The sequence below is a fragment of the Dermacentor silvarum genome, chromosome 10 (genome assembly GCF_013339745.2).
Source record: "Dermacentor silvarum isolate Dsil-2018 chromosome 10, BIME_Dsil_1.4, whole genome shotgun sequence".
Classification (NCBI taxonomy): Eukaryota; Metazoa; Arthropoda; class Arachnida; order Ixodida; family Ixodidae; genus Dermacentor; species Dermacentor silvarum.
Genome location: NC_051163.1, coordinates 75,203,914 through 75,220,795, shown reverse-complemented (window position 1 = coordinate 75,220,795; position 16,882 = coordinate 75,203,914). Strand labels below are relative to the sequence as shown.

At 47.7% G+C, this 16,882-nt stretch overlaps 1 long non-coding RNA gene across 1 annotated transcript in view; it reads right to left on the bottom strand.

The window, feature by feature from the left end:
- Window positions 1–16,882, bottom strand: part of LOC125940585 (uncharacterized) — a 53,872-nt gene that overhangs the window by 14,844 nt on the left and 22,146 nt on the right. Inside the window, exons 7-8 of the long non-coding RNA XR_007463772.1 lie at window positions 16,429–16,525; window positions 9,592–9,655 (exon numbers count right to left, since the gene is read on the bottom strand). This is a non-coding gene — a long non-coding RNA (uncharacterized LOC125940585). The remainder of the gene's footprint in view (window positions 1–9,591; window positions 9,656–16,428; window positions 16,526–16,882) is intronic.

Genomic DNA, 16,882 nt, shown 5'->3' with positions numbered 1-16,882 from the left:
CTAATGCTTGTCAAATTCTTTTGCGTTGTAGTTTTTTCTGCGCCCTTCGATATTCCTGCGGTGCCTTGTTGTACCAACGGCAACGGGGCCCGTATTCGTGCTTCTATAGACGATTTTACGGAGCGCGCGGCAATACTCTCGAACCAGGAGCGCTGCGCGCGATTTCCTGTTTTCCGTTTCCGCTTACCCAGAGTGGGCCACCTTGCAGTGGGCTGTTAAATTTTGCTCGACCGAGGTTGATACGTGCCTGTATCAATGGGTTTTCTTCTTTTTGTGTGCACTGGTTAACAGCAGAAATGCCTTTCACCGCGCCTACGTCGTCCGGTCAGCACTGTGTAGTGGGGTTTTGTGGCAACAACCAGCGAAAACGAAAGAATATCGCGGATAGCTTGTGCGAAAAACACGGCTTGAAGAAGGAGCAATGTGGTGCGACATATTTCTGCTACACTGCTTCGCGCGAATGTCGACTTGTGTCGTCAGTGGACTTCGCTGAAAAACAGGAAAGACATTGCGCCAAACAGAAATTCACGTGTGTGTTCTGCGCTTTCGTGGATGGAAAACCCACGGAGCAAAACCTCTACCGATGCTGAACTTGGTTACGAGCGAAAGGTAAGAAACACTTTGTTTTCCGCTACCTGTCTAGTTCTAAAGCGCCGAATTTCGTGTAAATAGTGATGTAGACGTTTGCAGTGGGCCTTACAGCTGTAGTAGAAAAGCTACAAGTCATGTACCGTAGCTCGTAGCTGTTTCTGCCCCCTTGGTTTCTGCATAACCTGAATAAGAGACATGTCCGTCGTTTCGTGCTCGATATTCGGTGTGGTAGTGTTGCTGCGGAATATACGCTTGAGCTCAGGTTTCGCGCTAGAGGACACGATATCGAACTGATAAGATCTCTATGTTTCCACCTTCGTTGCTTCGCTTCGCTCGTCTGCGGCGATTTACCAGCAGCTGCTGCTGAATTGAAGCCTCCGTTTGTGGCTGCCATAATAAACTTGCTGCGGTGCCTAGCGTTATGGCGTTTCGCTGCCAAGACCGAAGTCGCGGTGTCGATTCGCATCGGCGGCAGACACATTTCGATACTTTTCGATGGAGCGAATTGCAGAAAACATTCGCGTACTTAGACTTGGGTAGTCTAAAGAACTTCGGGTGGTCAAAAATAATACGGTGGTCACTACTGCAGTGTGTTTCCTAATTTCATCATGGCTTTGGCACGTAAAACCCCAGAATATTTAGCTGCTATAATAAAAGCTTCGTCATATTTCAGGTTATCTTTGGGCGCAGACGCCTGAACCGAGACGAAACACGCCACCACCAATTAAGCGGAAGGCAAGTGTACAGATGTTATGTCATTGTGTGGCTCATAATGATTTATTTCCGTTCCAGAGAAAACTAACAAAGACACACGAGATGAAGCGCCAGAAGGTGTCACGCCAGGTTCCTTCACAGAGTGTAAGGCTTTTCTTTGGTTTAATTTGTCTGATTCTGAACAAACCAGTCAACTCTGGGAAATAGCCGGTGTGTACCTCATAAGAACAATGTAGTAAACTGGTCACAACAAACATTTCAGTAGTATGTTACATACCCAATATGGGAAGATATTATTTTTTAAACGAACTGTTGTCTTTGAGAACACAAACTTAGCTAGTTGATAATCTTGCCTGCAAGTAACTTCACTTACTGGAAATGCCCCAAGTAGCTCTTCCGCGGGCTATGAAGTTTCTATAACTATGTAGGCTAGCTGAAGTTCTGTCAATGCAACATATGCTCTTGTTGGTTCTTACAGGTCACTTCTGACGCACAAGCTTCCACGTTGACCTCGGTTTTAGACAGTTTGGAAGATGTGAGTAGGCATTCACCTGTCTTGACATACTATCACTGAGAATATATACTCACTTTTTGCGTGTCCTGCCCATACCAGGTGAAGATACCATTCTAGACAGCCCTAGTGCGTACCAGGAAACAGATGTAAGTAGTCTGCAGACAGCCTAAGTTTACAGGCACACCAGACACCTTACAACCATGCAAATTTTTGTAGTGCTTCCCTCAACTTCTCTCACCGAACCTGTAGCGCTCACTCATGCTCTTGAAAGTGAAGCAGCTGTAAGTGCATGCAGCACTTTTGCACCACTTATTGACACACTGAATGTTGATTTGTTTAACAGGCTGAGTAGTGTAAGCGCTTTTCAATTCTCTTCACACATTATGAAAGAGTAAGCAGTCATGCGAAGTCTTCTGCTTCTTGTATTGTCATATTTAAAGTAACTTAACTTCAACAGGTTGCAGCACACACCGAAACCACATCAGTCAGCAATGTTCTGGGGAATGAAGATGTAAGTGCTCACACAGTCTGTCTAGGCTTCTGAACATGGTGCCTGTTTAAGATACACCCTTAATAGGTTTCTCCTTTCATAGGCTTACTGCAGTGAAATAATTTGACAGCCCAGGCCAGTTGTGAACCACATGTGAGTGGTCAGGGAACCTAGGCTTTTTCATATGTTGCTTCAAGTGCAACTTAGCTGTCACTTTCTTCTACAGGTTTCCCTCAAGGAGCTGCACTGGTCACATGTACATTCGATAAGAAACCAGATGTGAGTGTGCAAGCATGCTCCTCTCCACATGATTATGTCTACTGCCTGTGTGATGCTGCAATGATGATTGCTGCTGTGCTTTGTTTACAGGCTGCCACTTATGGTGTAACTACTCCAGACAGCACTGTTTCAGAAATGAAGTTTGTGCAAGCTTAACATCAGCTTCATTTTCTTAAGTTTCTGGCGCAAACAAACAGACGAAAGAAAAGGAGACACAAGACACAAGACGAGAAAATGAGTCCTTTTCTTCGTCCCTGTTTGTGTTGCGCACAGAAACTTAAGAAATGAATCTGTTCCAACTAGGCCGACTCGCAGTTATGCTTAACATCAGATCACGAAAGTGATGTAAGTAGGCACGCAGATTATTTGAGTTGCCAGATGACGTGTTTAAGTTTCCGACAGAACTGTCATTTGTTACAGATTTGTGCAAGCAGAACAGAGCACATCATGACAAGCGAAAGTACAAAGGTAAGATTTTATGATGTTAACATGCTCTAAATGATGACAGTGCTTTTCACTTCCTTGCAGGTGACGAAAGATAGCTCCACACATGGAATTGCCGCCAACTGACCATTCATACACAAGCACGAGACACCCATGATCGTGAAAACTATTTCCTATCGAACACTGACCAGTGATGACATTCTTTTTACACTGGCATTCCGTCGCTGTATTTGACAAACTCGTGTCAGCACTGAAGACTCAGGACAAGACGTCCGCAAGGTTTTGACCATCGAAGACCAGCTGCTATTGACCCTCATGAGGCTTAGACTTGCCTCCTTTGTGGAGATCTAGCAAGACGATTCGAGGTCTCAGTCGCTTATATTTCTAGAACATTTCGAGAGTGCTGACGACCTGGTGAAGATCATGCAAGAAGTTGTTGTATGGCTGCCTCGCTCAAGGTGGCGGGCAAGCATGCCAGAGAGTTTCAGAAACAGTGAGTTACAGTCGTACAACATGCATATTTGACTGCACTGAGGCACTAATGCAAAGGTCACGGAAACTGATGGCCAGATCCCAATGTTACAGCCAATACAAGGTTCAAACACAATGAAATTTCTTACCGTCATAGCACCAAATGGATTATATAATGTTCGTGTCAGATGTGTATGGAGGCAGGGCCTCAGACAAATACTTTGTAAAGACATGTGGAGTGGAAGAATACCTCCTTCCAGGGACGAGATAATGGCAGACCGCGGTTTCAAGCTTGACACTCATCTTGAAGTTCAAGGGATTAAAATGAAACAGGCCTGCATTCACAAAAGGTAGGTATCCACAATAGTGTTGTGATGACCTCCATAAGTTTAAAGAGCTGCACAGTAATACAAGCGTGTACATGATTGCCTTTTTTTTTTTCTTCTTTTCTTAGGAAAGGATCAGCTACCTGAAAGTGAAGTCACCGAAACTAGGCGCATCGCTTCGCTGCGAATTCATGTGTGAGCGGGCAATCAACCGAATCAAGACGTACAGAATTTTCAAACAAGTACTGCCCATCAAGTCAAGAAAGTATGCTAGCAAAATTGTCCTTGTTTGTGCGGGACTCTGCAACCTTAAAAGTCCACTCATCAATGACTAACTCGAGCGTAAATATCCCATATATATTGTAATTTTTGCCCTAAGCGCTCTGTGAGAAGTGAGTAGGGTAACGACACTTCACTTCAGTGATGCTGTTTTTGTAACCTCACTGGTCTCGTCTCGTACCTGTGAAGCTTATGAAGTGAAAACTGAGGCCAGGTGTTTAATCAGGTACTTGAGGTGTTTAATTGAAGTCAGAATTATTAATAAATTCAACATATGAATAAATAAAATTGCTTACTATGAGTGGAATCTGACAAATGTCTTGCACACAGCCAGCTTCATTTATATATGTAGGTCCTCAAGGTGAGGCAGCAGGTGCAAAAAGTAGAATGCTTCGAGTCTCTTCATGTTCTGTTCAATGTACCGTGTGTCAACTGGCACATTTACGATTACATCACTTTCAGCTGACCACACATAAAAATAGCACATGCTTTTGCCGCAGCAAAACATATTAACTGTACTTGGTCATAGTACCCATTTTTTCCGCCTGGGCAAAGCACATGTTCGCCATTCACAAGCTTAACGTCGTACTTTCCCCCTTCAATTACACCTTGCAATCAGAAACTGTGGGACACTGATCTCAAGTAGGGCATTATCAGCACAGATGCCATCAGGGCTTGCAGACAGTCAAGGATGTGTACTACTCACTACCATCCCCGACTGTGGTACAGCCAGACCAGTTTTCCTCATGAATGCCACTCTTGCAATGGCTTCGTACTTCAGCCCATGCTTTGTGGCAGCATTGCCAGTAAAGCTTGGATTTGAAAGTGCAGAAACAGCTTTCGAGGGGTCAGTGCTTTCCTTTTTAGGAACCCGCTTCACATTTGATGCAGTTATGCGAAGGCGCCTGGCCATGTGCCATAGTGGGCACCCCTGTTCCCTAATGGAAAACTCAAGCAAAGCCCGTCCTTCATCCGAAAGCACAACAAATTTTTGATAAATAATTTGCAAGGGCCACAGCTTTCTGGAAGTTCCAATGGGTCTGTATGTGAGTGGCGAGGCTGGCTTGGCAGATTAGCAGCAGATGGTCCCAAGCTGCCGCATTCATAGTGCTATGAAGCAAAGTACCTGCATGACATAAAACAATTGCAACTAATTTGCACTGCATTCTGCCAGCTAACACCACTTGTATTTATAATTAAATACAATAACCAAACATCATGTCTATTGTATTTGAAAGCCACCAAAATCTACCGTCACAATCTACATTATTTTTAAGCTAAATAAATGGCAATGTGAGTCAGTTCAATGAAAACAAACTAATGTTTTAACAAACAATCGCCACTATAATATTAAGGCACTTAATTTAACACAAATTCACTCATTTCACCTGTGGAAGAGAAATGTGCCCTCACCTGGAATGTTGAAGAGATCTGAGAATGGTTTGCTCCTGATGTGGTTATCAGCTCTTCATCATTTCCGAAGTGATGAAACTCTTAGGGTTTTCGTTCTTTATTTTCGGAGTCCACAGTTTGTTTTTGGAGCTTAAAGTCATATCTTCAACAGGACAGGTTCCACATTCCTCTTTGTTCCCCTGTTCCACTGAGCTGCTTGGTCAGTACATGATGGGCCGGTCATCCTGACGTGACAGCCATATCGACTTTCCACAGTAGTGCACCAACATGGCTGCAAACCTTGCTTTCCCAGCCATACATGAGCATCCCAGCAGTGATTACCTGGCCGGTGTGCCTGACACAAGCCCATGCTGTCCAAGGCTTTTGCTTTATGGCGTGCGAGGTTCGAACATCCGCCTTGAGGTACACCAAAGTCTTTGTTAACATGTGACAAGCACCTGGCTGGCCAACCCAGCCACTCTGCACAAAATTGTAGGAGTCAGGGGCGTAGCCAGAAATTTTTGTCGGGGGGGGTTCATCGGCCCGACCGGGGGGGGGGGCAAGCGTCTGCTTTCCACTACGTGACGTGATCGATAATAAGTATCGGTAGTTTAAGCACACTCTGTGAATGTATATCAAAAACATGGGACCCCCCCCCCCCTCGCGTGTGTGTGTGGCACTGTGTGCTTGTGAAGAAATTAAATAAAAAGTAATGTAAGCTCAGTAAAATACAGTAAGTACGACAGGTACAGTGGGCGTTTGGAGCAACCGTCTCTCATCGCGCCACTGAATGGACCAGTCTTCGAAAACGCATCATTGAGACGACCCGCCCGATCGGAGAAGACATCATTAATTGTTAATCTCCGTTAAGCGTGGATGGCGTCGTCCTCGTCGGGGCGAAGTGCGTTTCACAGGTCAAGGACGGCTATACATGTGAAAATGCACGTGTTACCAGGCTATACCTACTCCCATAGCAATAGCTTGTTCGCTGCGTCTTTGCGCTAAAAACTTAAATACGCGCAAAAACGAGTAATGCTTTTTTTACGAAGCTTTCGTCGCCTTGCATTTCCTGCGGCAAGTGCATGGGCCGCTGTGTCTTCCGCTGTGTGCGAGCGTGCAGCCGTCATTTAAAATTAAATTATGGGGTTTTACGTGCCAAAACCAGTTCTGATTAGGAGGCACGCCGTAGTGGGGGACTCTGGAAATTTGGACCACCTGGGGTTCTTTAACGTGCACCTAAATCTAAGTACACGGGTGTTTTCGCATTTCGCCCCCATCGAAATGCGGCCGCCGTGGCCGGGATTCGATCCCGCGACCTCGTGCTCAGCAGCCCAACACCATAGCCACTGAGCAACCACGGCGGGTGCAGCCGTCATTTGCCTTTACGTCAACAGATTCAGAATTGTACAGAATATTTCACCGCACTGCATAGTTATGGCATGAGTACGCATTTTAAGTATATAGTGCGTGCGAGTCATTTCTGCTTCACTTAGGCAGGTGCAAACAGGAAGTGGCCTTGTACCTCACAGAATCTCGACTGATTGGTGTACTAGTGATGCAGGAATGAACTCCGGTCTTGTTCAGTGCATAGTGCACATAATCAATTTCTCAGGACGCGTGAACTCCGACGAGAACTGTCAGCGCCTGCAACAAAAGTTTACTTACGCTGTACTACGCACAGCAGTAATCCATGCTTGTCGGCTGTCTGTTTCGTGCATTCTGTTGCGAGTCGGTGGAATTTCACTGCTGGCATCAATCCTTTCGCTTGTACATTGCTGGTTTGGGATTCCACAACACAACAGCAACTACCAGCCTTTTGTAATTGCTGGTTTGGGATTCAGCAACACAACAGTAACTACCAGCCTTCCGTAGGAGCGCAATCGCAAACGAGAGACGTTTTGCGCTGCAGACTATGGCTACGTTCACATTTGGGAAGCGGCAAACGGGTGGAGAGGCCAAAGCGGCCGGAAAATCTTTTCCGCGCATGTCCAAGTTCACATTTGTTTTGTTACCACCGCGGCCGCGCTGCCGCTTTCGTCCACATCCATCTAGTCTGCGTACGTTTGTCGGCGTGGTGGCGCTCATTATCGCATTATTTCGAGCGGTATGTTCATTCACTGACCCACCCGTCATCAAAAGTGATCATCTTGCGCAATTTCGCGTGTCATCTGCGACCTTCGGTAAGTTCCTCGTTGGCGTTCTGTAATTCTCCTCACACGGGCGCGGTAGCGCTGTGTCACAGGTTGCTGCCTATAGGCGTGATTATATTTCTTTAATAGCTTTTATTTACAAGTTGTAATAACATTTCATCATTTCGTATTATTTTCGGCGCCTCCAGGACACGAAAGCGGCAACGGGAACACCAAAGCTAAAACCCGGGCTGGCCCTTGTGTTGAGGCTCGCCGAAGCCTGCGCGTCCTACGTGAGAGCTACGCTCCCAATCTATCGTCGCGACGAGAAAAGCACCCCGCGACTTCTGCAACATACCGTGCACGTGCGATGAGAATTATGGAGCGCCAACGAGGAATCTGCCTGACTATTGTCTTCCATGGAAGTGGAAGAAGAAATGGCTTTTATACTTCTACCTACTTGTTTTCTAGAAATAGGCAATGAATAAACGGAAGACAAGAAAACCTCGGAAATGGCAGTGGTGGGTTCGCCTGGCTTTGCAAAAGTGTAAGAAGTTGGGTCACGCCAAGGCTTCGTTGCCGCACCTCCTGTCGCGCGACGTTGAATACTATCGCGAGTATTGCTGACAGTACGTTTGAGTGCCACTCTTGTCGTAGAGCAAGGGGTGGTTCTTGATCGCGTCGATCAGCATTACAGCCTACACTTTTGGTGCCATGTTCAATGTTACGACCGGAAGTTTACATGCTAGTGTAGCTTCCGGTCGAGCAGAACGACTTTCCGCCGCGTTTCCGCTTCGCCATGGCGAAAAAATCGGTCCGAGACCAATTTGGCTCGCCGCCTGTTTTTCTGCCTGTTTTGCCGCCTAGGCGGGCGGATTTTTGCAAGATTTTGCCGCTTCCGACAGCTTCGAGACCAAGTTCCTACGCGAACGCGGCCTAACCAGCACCTGAAGGGAAGCGGCGGAAATGTATACCGGAAATTTCGACCACCTGGGGACTTTAACGTGCACCTAAATCTAAGTAAACGGGCCTCGAGCATTTTCGCCTTCATCTAAAATGCGGCTGCCGCATTTGTTGCTTCATATGTTGCGCATTTGTTGTTTCAGAATGCGGCCGCCACATTCGCGCCCAAAACCTCACAGAGTGTTAAGGCCTTGACAAACACCGTGACAGTTTTTTTCCATATGCAGACATGATTCGCTGTAAATTACCAACCCAAACGGAAGCGCCCAGGAATGAAATTGTGAAAGTAGCACCGGTTTCTTGAAATATGTCAGCGCGAAGCGACGAGAGAAAAGGGTGGGTTAGTGGGGGGGGGGGGGGGGTGCAAAAAATTTCGGGGGGGGTTTGAACCCCCCCAACCCCCCCCCTTGGCTACGCCACTGCTGTGGTCACATTGTGCGATGCTGGACTGGCGCTGTTTGCGTGCGTCTCATGTGGCTGGGTGACCTCTCCGGCGCCGTTGATGCAAAGACGCCGAGAGACGAAACGGCAGGAGACGCTTGTGAAAACACTGAATGTGGGCCGAGCTTAATATGCACCCAATGTACAGTACATGGGCATTTTTGGATTTCACTCCCATTAAAATGTGGCCGCCGCAACCAGGATTTAATCCTGTGGCCACGTGCTTAGCAGCACAACACCAAAGCCACTGAGCAACCCCAGCAGTTATAAAGCATTTTATTTGTCTTATAGAATATTGTATTGCCCTGTAGAAGAAGCTACAAGACTGGTAGCACTCTCTATGGCAATTCCGTAGTAATGGCACCTGTACATTTTGCTAATGGACCTATATTTCTTATATAGTACGAACAAAAATTTCTATTGGAATTTCTCCTGGGGCTGCACTTTCCACCTGCAGTTAGGCTCGGACATAAATTGCGCAGTGTAACCAATTCTTGTTGGTTATTTAACATTCTTACACAAGGATCAATGGATATTATTATCTTCATGGGAACCTACCCAGTGCGATGACCGTAGGTGGTGACAGTAGGTCAGCAAGTTTCTCCATGATGCTGTTTCCCTCCTGGACAAACAAAAGGATTCCCTGTACACAAACAGCACAATCACAAGTAATCCAAAACTCAGCCGGCTCCTCTCTGAAATTTGACCATTACAAATGCCATTCCACAGTTAACTTTTTCCCCTAGTTGCCTGTCTACTAAACACTGTGCACCAAGGTACAAAAACAACTAAAATTTTTGAAGCATCGTAGCAAATAGCAAGCAGTTCAAGATGTGCATTGTTAGGCTCTTCATACATGAACCTAATTCATGATTCCTCAAAAGAAGTCGCAGTTTCATCTGGAAGGCGAAGCATCAATTGCGATAGCAAATTAGTAGACAGATATGGTAAAACCCCGGTGATATGAACCCGGCTGGTACGAATTTCGGTGTGATATGAATTCGTAATATTCCCCGGCCGAAATACATTGCTAAAAATACGAAAAAAGTCGGCTCTTCCAAACATGTTGCCGGGCCGCTGGGGATCATACGAACACGTGAGCAACAGTGGCGGCGGCCGAGCCAGCGGGGCGACCGGCAGAGACAAGCCGGCACAGCAGGATCTGGGCGGGATCCATAGTCGCCAAGCAACCGACTACGTCATGCTGCTGCGCAATCTCATTGGTCCCCACGTCGAGCGGACCGGACCACATCACAGCCTAGCTGATGCTTAGCGAAAAAGTAGACTGAGGACCGCTGCTGCAACGACGACTGAGGCGCAGCCCCGACGGTCAAAACGCTCCCTGCACTCGAAGTGCTCAGGCATTCAGTGGCGTGCGAAAATTCCCAAGATCACGTGCGCGCACTTATATGCCTTTCAGAAGGCGATCGTTGACGATTTGGGCAAGAGGAAAACGTCCCGTTGATACGTTTTTCAAGGGACCGCGAAAAAAAAAGAGAAAAAAAAAAAAGCCGCAGTTTCGCCCAAAAGGTGAATCAATGGAAGCGCAGCAGCAGCAGCGAGCGAATTGACCTTTGCGCTGTCTCTCGCTTCAACACGAACTAAACGTCGAAGGCACAGCGCATACGAAGCTACTGGCACTAGGCGCACTTTGTCAACATCGCAGATAATTTTGACGATAAAGTCCGCGCGGGCGTGCACTTTGTGCACGTCGCAGATCGCTTTCAAGATACGGCACCCGCGCGGGTGCGTCGCTTGTTGCAATGCATCGGTCGCTTGTTGCAATGTACAAGCTCACTGCATCGCTAAATTTACGTGACCGCCACATCAAACTCAACGTAACATGCAGGAACATTATAGGTTGGCGAAGTGTCACCGGGTACGCCCGGTTATTCGAATGCGAAAGCATTTGCAATAATTATTTCGAACATACTGCGCACCGACAATGCTCTCAGCAGCACGCCAAATCACATGGCGGCGCCTCCGACCGGCATTGCTCCGACAGCCATAGAGCAAAAGCTTAGGCGAGACTCCTCAACGCCGTGCGGAGAAAAAAAAAAAGAACCGTGGTGTCACGGCAAGGTTTCTGCGTGGCGCCGGAACATGCGTGTACATGCCGATGTCTCAGCCAACACTGCGGCTGCAGCGCAGAGGGAAGCAATGGCGCAGGCCTCAGTCCGGCTGACTTCTGACTTCCGGCTAACGCTCGCTTCAACGGCAGAAAACGAAACTTTAGGGAGCGGGCTAAGCTGGCGCCGGGCCGGCGGACGCGCACGGAGACAGTCGAAGGTGAGGGGGCTACGAGGGTGTTGAGAGGGAGGACGAGGGGAGCCACCGAAGCGACAGAGTTGCCGAGGCCAAATCCACTTCCATGCCGCCCTCCTCCCTCACCTGCGACGGTCCCCGTGCGCACCCGTCGCCTCTTCCTCTTCACAACCACAATCTCTCTCTCTCGCCGTGCCTGCGCCGCCCGCTTCCTGAAGTTTCGTTTTCTGCCGTTATCGCGAAGGGAGCGTTGGCTGACGCGGGCAGTTTCATTGCCCTCGATCGATATGTGCTTGCGCGCCGCGATATTTCACGAATCGCACCGTTCGTACATCGTGCTATGGTGCACGAATATTTCAAAAATAAGTGCTTTTAATTTGAACAAACTTTTGGGCCCCTTCGAGTTCGAATTATCGATATTCGACTATACATGGAAGTCAATGAGATTTAGGTCGGAACCGCGAAAATGCGACGTAGCAGCCGGGAAAACGCAGCAGCGAGCAAGGTATCAATGGGGTTCCACTATTAGAAATCTTTTCTGGTAAAAATAAATTAATTTTTCTTGATATTGTGTATGTTTTGATGATACGAATTTCAGGTGATACGAATATTTCATGCGACCCCGCGAGATTCGTATCACTGAGAGTTTACTGTATACGAAGTAGGGATAGTAGTTTATTGGGCCATATAAAGTTGTAAATATTCGCTTACTAACTAAACAAACAAGCACGGTGTCACGCGCGCACAGATAGACATGAACACATCTCGCTCCATGACCGCGGAAACTTGTGAAAACGCTGGAGTGAGAAAGCGCGCCAGCGAAAGCGTGGACCACACATCACGTCCCTTGATCACCGCTCCACGCATAGCCATCGTCGGTGCTATGTGTGTAGACCGCGGTCGATGCCGACGGTAAAGAGCAGGTGCCTTTTCATTGTCAGGTTCGGCTTGATTTGCCACCTGCCAACTATTCTTAAATCAGGAGGGTCACAACAAGTTTGTGTGATGTTCAATACTGCCCTCCCCCCTTCTGCCCTCCTCGTCCAAATGTATGCAGTTGGCCGGTCAGCGTTCTAGTTACATGACGCTGCAGGAGCTTGATGCGGGTGAGTTGGTTTGACATACTGGAAGAAAAAACAGTGCAAGAGAGACGAGGACGAAAAGAAGACAAGTGCAACGGAAGGGTGCTAACAGATGCAGCACCTGTCCGTTGTACCTGTCTTGTTTTCGTCCTCCTTCTGAGCTGTTTTTTCTTCTAGAAGTCACATGACACTTTTGCGACCGCCGTGCAAATTGAAAGCTAGTCTTGTGATGGGTTGCTCAGAACTACAAAAAGAGTGCATCTACGAACGGCACCGAGAACAAGCGGTTGGTGTACGGTGTGTCCCTAATATGGCAGCCCTCCATGAACAACTGTGTCGCCATCCTGTATACTTTGTCAGCTTTCGGATGAATGTCGGCTGCTATGAATAGATCTGCACCAATTTCGTACCAAACCATAACTTCAGTCATTAACGTCCAACAAGTCAGCGCCGATTAGGCCTGTTTTACTGGAAAAGTTGGTGTAAGGCTACTTTTCTATGGCACATAGCAAGCTTGGTTTGTTATGTTGTGTAGGTGCACAAATAATGAAAAGGCATGCATCAATACTTGTGAGAAAAAGCACGGAAAGAAGTATGTACAGCGCACAGTTGACATTGTCTATCGTATACCACTACGTGTGATGGTTCCTACATCGATAAAACAGGCCGATATAGTATAAATGACCGGCTGCATGAACACGCATACTTGATGCTTGAGTCAGTTGGAGGTCCCCTGGCAGTGCACTGCTCTAGTTGCAAGTGCATACCTATGTTCGGAAAGTGCGTGATTATGGCCAAATATAAGGACCAGAGTGCTAGAGAGATATGTGAGGCACTCGGTATATGCTTGTGACGGGGAATCTTTGTGTTAGCGTCCCATGCATAGGATTACTACAGTAAAACCCCGGTCATACGATCACGGCTGGTACGAATTTCAGTGTGATACGAATTAGTAACATTCCCCGGCTGAAATACATTGCTCTTAATACAAAAAAAAATCGACTGTTACGAACGCGTTGCCGCGCCACTGCGGATCATACGAACGCGTGAGCGGCGGCAGCGGCCAAGCCAGCGGAGCGACCGGCACAGACAAGCCGGCACAGCGGGATCTCGGCGGGATCCATAGTCGCCAAGCAACTGGCCACATCATGCGGCTGCGCAATCTCTCATTGGCCCCCACGTCGAGTGAGCCGGACCACGACACAGCCTAGCTATGCTTTGATCAGAGAGAAAGACGACAGAGGACCGCTGCAGCAACCACAACCATGGCAGCAGCAACGACGGCCAAAACGCTCCCTGCACTCGACGTGCTGAGGCGTTCAGCAGCATGCGAAACATTCGTGAGATCACGTGCACACACTTAACGCCTTCCAGAAAGTGATCGTTGACGATTTGGGCAAGAAAACATACACGAACAGTAGAACCCCGTTTTTCAAGGGACCATGAAAAAAAAACAACGCAGTTTCGACCGAAAGGCCAAGCAACAGATTGCGAGAGCAAATTAGTAAACAGCTGCATGAAGTAAGGATAGTAGTTTTATCAGCCGTAAGAACTTGTTAAGCATAGGCATATTAACTAAATTACGGTGTCATGCGCGCACAGGTAAACACGAACCCATCTCGCTCGATGACAACGCTGAAGTAAAGGGCCGTTTATAGCCCGACGTAACGCGTGCGCGCACGCTACGTCACGTTGGCGAAAACGAGGGCGCACCAGCGCAGCCAATGTCACCGGCGGCTTCCAAGTTCTGATGCGCCCCGACGGGCCCGGTGCCGAAATGGCTCTTGACCCATTCGCGCGACGGAGGTGACAGCACCGTCAACTCACAATGAATCGCGCGCAAAAAAAAATGCACCCACGCCGTTTCGCCAACGTTCGCAGATAGCGGCGCGCGGGTTGAGGATGGTTCTGCGCATGCTCCGAAGATAGCAGCCGAAGGCGCGCACGTTGAAGCGGGGATGGCATCTTAGCTGGCGCAGCGCAACTGGCGAAGCGTCCATAAACGACGCTCGCCCGCGCGCCGATAACGTCAGCGGGCCTAAGCGCGGCAGCCGCGGCTGTCTCTCGCTTCAACGCGAACTAAGCGTCGAAAGCACAGTGCATACTAAGCTATCATGCACTAGGCGCATTTGGTCAACATCGCAGATTGTTTTGAAGATGAGGCGCGCGCGGGCTCGCACTTTGCGCACGTCGCAGATCGCTTTCAAGATAGAGCCATGTGATGCGGCGGCCGCGCTGTATTGGCAATGTGCCGGCCGCGTGTTGCAACGTACAAGCTGGCTGCATCGCTAAATTTACGTGACCACCACATTCAAATGCAACGCAAGATGCAGGAAATTTAAATTACATATTGGCGACGTATGAAGGGGAACTTAATACATGGAAGTCAATGTAGTATTTAGGTCAGGATCGCGAAAACGCGACGTAGCAGCTGGGAAAACGCAGCAGCGAGGAAGGTATGAAAGGGGTTCCACTATTAGAAATTTTTTCTGGTAAAACTAAATTCATTTTTTCTTGATTTTGTGTATGTTTTGATGATACAAATTTTGGGTGATACGAATATTTCACGCGACCCCGCGAGATTGCTTACCTATCATTGTAAAACAAGTGTCACACTAGCCATACCATGTGCTTCCCCCCCCCCCTTTCTTGTTTTCATAATTGTGCGAGCAACATGCATGCACATTTTTCGTTTTCCTGCTGTTCGCCTCTTACTATGTATAGCTGCGCGAGCAATAAAACTGAATACGTACTTGTTAGTAGCATTCTGCCCTGTGGCCTTTTTTCCTTCTTTATGAATTGTGCGTTAAGTAAGGATTTCCCTCAACGAAAGAATAGGCTTAATGGCCTAGGCAGTGTGGCCATGGTGAAAATTTCTCACTTGTCAATGCAATAACAGGCCGCAAGCTGTCATGGAATGCTTGCTGTTAATATGTTTGTACAGGTGGCTCATATGTGGTTGGTGCTGAGATCACATGTATGAGTTAGATTGACGGCTGTTGAAGTGGTGTTAATTCAGTCTCCGTGTATCCAACACGATCTGTGCGCCTTTCGACGCGTTGTTGGCCTGATCTTTCCACATGCTTTTGCACTTTCCAAGGTGCTATTTTGTTGCTGTGCCCTCTGTCCCCATTGCATTATCATTTCGATCGGTCATATCGACTTACAAGAACCTTGTACCGACAGAGGCAGTCCCGGCCAACGCGGCACCGCTCTGAGGATTGTGGCGTTCAGGTGCTGCGTGTGCGATCCCCACATCGGGCCGACATTGGGGGAGCGCATAAGGCAAAAGCTAATAAGGCAGACGTGTTCACATGGACAAATCCACGACTGTGTCAACAGGGGTGGCCCGCTCGGTGCTCCTTTTGAGCCAAAATGAATGAAATGAGGCACTCGCGTGTGCTGCATCGAGCACGAGGAGCTCCGCAGCGCTTGTGACATGTGACACTGCGTGGGTCTCTACAATGAATATCCGAAAAATTTAATAGTAGACAATGGATAGCAAATTGAATCATTTGAACATCCCCCATTCGATTCAGTGATATTCTTCCAAAGCTCTATTCTCACTAATTTTGCAGTAAGAGGTTGATTATTACAGGAGAAAATGAAGGTAGTCAAAGTTCAATGTTTTACAATTTTGCTCCAAGACCCCAGCACTGTTGCATCAGCATCATGTCATGAATTTCGAAGCATTTTTCCCTATGTGGGCCCCTGTGGCTCCGTAAAATGTCTTGATACTTGCCAAGTTTATTCCCTGGCTCCTTTAGCATACGAGTTAGTGTAACTTTAGCGATAAGTTTAACTAGGCCGGAGCAGACACCGTCAAAATCCATGACGTCATTGCGAGCTGTTGTGAGAACTTCAAAGCAGCCTCACCACCCGCTTTCGAGTTTCTTCTATCTTACCAAGGGCCCTCTCACTGCAAGAGGGGCTTTCTGAGTATATTAAAAGCACGGATTACTAATACGCTTCAAATTAATTTTCCCTTCCGTGCTTTTCTTTATTGGAAGGATTCTATCACCAGTGATGCTGCAGTCACTGTGCGTACCTCAGATACTGGTGCCACGAGCCGATGACGATGGCTGCAGCGGAGGCAGCGAAGCTCTCTGTCTGTCCAAATGCTGTGCGACTTGCTGCAGGGCCACCTTGAAAAGGGAAACACAAGCTGCACTAAACGAACAGCAAGGACCATTTTCAGCATCTTTACATGATCCAATGAAAATCATTTTGACATGACCCTGTCTATATGCAGAAGCTAAACACCTGTAAACGTGCTCGTCTCAAAGGTGCGACTTTTCTGGGGTAGAAATGGCTCCATTTGGATGTATACAGTAAAACCCTGGTCATACGTTCCCCGAGGTTAGCGCAGTCCTGGCAAACTTCCCACAAAGACAATGCATTAGGAACAGCAACCTCACTTATCTTAAGCGAGATTATGCATGCCCTGTCTCAAATGATGACCCGCACGAAACTGCAAACCCAACGGGGGACGGGTGACAAGC